Source organism: Pyxicephalus adspersus, chromosome 1, assembly GCF_032062135.1.
Source record: "Pyxicephalus adspersus chromosome 1, UCB_Pads_2.0, whole genome shotgun sequence".
Lineage (NCBI taxonomy): Eukaryota > Metazoa > Chordata > Amphibia > Anura > Pyxicephalidae > Pyxicephalus > Pyxicephalus adspersus.
This window is the reverse complement of record NC_092858.1, coordinates 706515-710868: the sequence shown is the minus strand read 5'-3', so window position 1 is coordinate 710868 and position 4354 is coordinate 706515.

Genomic DNA, 4354 nt, shown 5'->3' with positions numbered 1-4354 from the left:
TAATCTGCTTTTAAATTTCCCGCCCGGCCACGCCCCCCGACGGAGAAGCGCCCCGCCATCACAGCGGGATCGTGAGATCGCCGCTGGAGAGCGGGGATAAGGTAAGAGGAACCCCCAAAGGTACCCCGAGTGTGACTCGGGGTTACCGCTTTTTGCAATTTTTCCCACCCCGAGTCAAACTCGGGAATTCCGCTAGGGGGGTAATATTATTTATCAAATATAAATACATATTGTAATAGTTGGGCTATTAATAGTACCACAATGCCTGTTAAACATTTAGGTCCTGCATTTTTTAATGCTGTAATATTCTTTAAAAGTCACTTAATTCTGTGGCATTGTGAAGATGGTTGGTATCTGCCAAATAATTGGCCACTTAGGGGCCGATGGACACGGACTAAACAGCGGCGTTCAGCGGTATCCCTGCATTTTAATTTTCTAAACGCTGCTTGGAGAAAAATGCATTAGCCAAATCAATAACACTGTAAACCTGCTTTTTTTTAATTTATTTTTTCAAACCAATAACAGAGGAATTTGTAAACCATCAATTACAACATAACGATATCAACACAGGTGAATCAACATACCATATACTAACAAACATTCCCATAAACAAAGTCATACGATAGAGGATACATTAGAAAACCATCATAATTCTGCATAAAAGGCATTACACAACTACAGGAGGATCATTATCCAATATCCTGGTGACATACCAGGAAGTCTGCTCACACATAGATATTATCCACCCTTTAGTAGCCAGTGGTAGCATATTTATATATGACTCCCATAACACAAAGAAATGTCGTGTCTTTAGATCTTTGTGAATTAAAGCTTTTATTCAGTCCATTTGGAAGACCTATCTAAACTTTACTAAAAATAAACGCAAAGTAGGGGAGTCTGCACTTATCCAAAATTGCCTTCTTGGCAACAATTGATATGATTGTGAGGAGTCTGCTGCATCCTCTGGCTACCCCGACCTGTTCAGACAATACTCCAAACAGATCCCAGATAGGAGTAAGCGGGAGATATGTTACCAGGTGGTTCAGTGCAAACCGCACCACCTTCCTTCAAAATCTTTTAACTCGGGGACAGCCCCAGAACATGTGAAATAAATCTGCATCAACTGCACCACATTTCAAACAACGGGTTGCCTCACTCAAACCCATTAAAATGGAACAGTGTGGAGAAACATGGGCATCATAAAAAAATTTGAACACCATCTCTCTGTACATGGAGGAGGGGATTGCCGTCCAAGCTCTACTATAGTCAGACAGATTTCTGTTGGGGACCTAGTCGGAAGAAATTCATGCCATCTAATTAAACCCGTACTCCTCTTCTCATAATTAAGTGTGGGTTTGTAAGGCAGATAAACTTCTGTTTTGGCTCTCTTTTCTGGATTCGGCTTGAAGAGCAATTTATCCAGAGCATTGGTCCAATCTTCATCCAAAAATCTGTGTATTAATGTGGAGACAAATGAGCAGATTTGATGGTACCCAAAAACCTCCCTTCCCATAAAAGTGTAAAGAGACACTGCAGCTGCGTAGGAGATGGGCTTCTGTACAGAGCTGAGAAATTTTGCTGATTCTTGAAGTTAATTATTTTTGTAGATGATTGAATTATGCTGAAACTAGTTGTACTCTTCTTATCAGTAAACTAGTGTCCGCTTCCCCCCTTTTTGCCTTGAAACTCTTCCTTTCCTCCCTACGGCCATATATCTGTTACTTTGACAAAAATATCTTTTTCTAGGAGAACCACAAGAACATCCGTCATGTCTGCTAATTGTCTGTAGTCATGTGATCATGTCTTTGAACTGTTATATAAGCTGTGTGCAAACAGGAAAGTTTTGAGAGTGATCCAACCACACATTAAGTTGCGTGTGTTACGTACTATTCCAGTGCTGTAAACAGAAGAGATCAGAAAGAGGGACAGTTGATCCGGGATAATTGGAAATCGCCTTAACAGCTTCTTAGTCAGGTTATTAGTAAAAGATTTATTCACCCATCTCGCCTCAATCGATCTGCCCTGTATTACCAATTGTGGATCTGGGTTATTCACTATCGGAAGGTGAAGGGTAGAGTGACTATTTAAGAGCAGCCCAATTATACATTTCTACATCGGGGAAATTTAGCCCTACATTCTTAACGGATTGGTGAATAATATGCCTGCTAACCCGTGCTCTCTTGATACTCCAAACACAAAAACAAAATAATCTATATAATTCTTTAAAATCTGGTTGGCGGAGCAGAATTGGTAATATTTGAATAGTGTACAAAAGCTTAGGGAACAAAATCATCTTAATCAGGCTCACTCTGCCCAGATAGAGAAGAGTAAATGTGGACCATTTGTGTAGTTGAGTCCTAACACGCCACAAGGGTTTGACATTAGTATTGTACAATTTAACCATTTTTTTAGTGATTTGGACTCCTAGGTATTGCAGTTTCCCCTTGCACCAGACCACTGGATATAGAGAACCCCAAACAGGTCTAACACAGTTACTCAGGTACAGGGCTTTGGATTTATCCAAAATATTAGAGTATCCAGAGACCGAGCTGTACAGGGTAAAAAGATTCAGAATAGCCGGAAGGCTAATCCTTGGGTTAGTAATATATAGTAAATCATCAGCAAATGCCGTTATTTTTACCCTCTTTTGGTACCTATTAGTATACCCACAAAATTGGGGGAACATTCAAGAAGTCTCAGCAATGGATCTAAAGCCAGATTAAACTCATCTCATCTCATCTCCACTGGGAAGACAGGGTACCATTAATAAACAGTCAGGTTTGCGGTAGACTATAGAGATATTGGATAAAGGTTGAAAAGTGAAATGGCCAAACGCCTGTTGAGCCAGCACTGCATGCAAGAGTGGCCATTCTACCTTATCAAATGCCTTTTCATCATCCAGACTTAATAACACTTATTCCCTACCTTCTTTGGGTATAAGTATTGTATGGGCTTTGTTAAACTCAGGAAATGGAGATTGTTGTAGGATAGTGTTATAAACCTCGGCCAGAAGGGGTGTTACTTCCTCCTGAAGTCATTTATAAAATTTAGCTGCATAGCTGTTAAGGTGATTTCTTGCTGATCCCAGACCAATATTTCCCTCTCTATCATGACCTCTATTTTCAACGCGTTGGGAGCAGTGAATAACACACAAGCAGTTCAAGCATGTAGTTCTATCACTTCTTCTCAAATCTTTATTATCACATTGCAGTTTATATAGTAAGACAACAAGGTGGAAGACACTTAGTAGTTAGTCAATAACAAGAAACTTAACAACTTCGCTGAGCAATATGTTTCAAGGTAAGAAGCCTCAAGGTAAGGATGGAGCAAATATTGACCTACTGATAAGGAGGATACAACTAGTTTCAACACAACTCAATTATCTGCATAACATAGTAAAAAATACAAAAACAACTTAAATCCAAAACTCAGCAAAATTACATTCCTTACAATAGCCATCTGGGCCAGGGGTTTTATGATTGGCCATAGACTTAATTGTCTTCTGGAGCTCTTCCAGGGAAATTGGTTTGTTAAGAGCTTCCCTATCCTCCGAACCTAGTTTAGGAAGCCTAGCCTTAGTCAGCAAATCATCTAATAACATCGGCTGTGCTAATTGGGCCAAATAAAGTTGTTTATAGTAGCTCTCAAAAATGTCTATTATTTCCCTTGAAGAATTATGAGTTACTCGGGACATGGGATCAGCTTGCTGTTTGTTTTATTTTGCCTGTTTTTGTGTGGAAATAGTAAAACCCTTGATGCACTTACAACCTGTTGGCCTGGTTTCCTGTTTCCCCCCCTCCCTGTTGCTGCCGGCGATCTCACACCATGTAGACTAAGCCTTATTGGCTCTTCTAAAGCTTTGACACGGCACCAGAAAGCACAGTACGGCAGGGGAAGACACTCGTCATATGCAGGTATGGTGAGATAGTCCGGGAACAAGCAGAAAGATTGTGTCCAAGTAGCAGACAGCAGCTACTAGGGGCATGATGACTGACGCCTGGCTACAACAAAGGCAGCCCCATGCACACTCTAGCAGAATACAGGAAAAGTCTGCAAGGGACTGACACATAAGATCTGCTCCCCACAACTGAGTTCCCTGGTATCAGAATCACGTTTCCGCACCACACAGTAACACAAGCGCCCCAGCATCTGTGGGAGCCGAGCAGTATTCAGCCGTTTTTTCTCCTTCCACACAAGTTTCTGCTGATATGTTTCCTGCTCCCACACAAGTTGCTACCACATCTTCCAGTACAGTAACTAAAGGGGAAAGCAGGCTGTTACAGCACATGGCCACTCTTCCTCAAAGGGAGTTGGCTAAAACATCCAGTGCCATAACTTCTGACCTCCAAAGGAT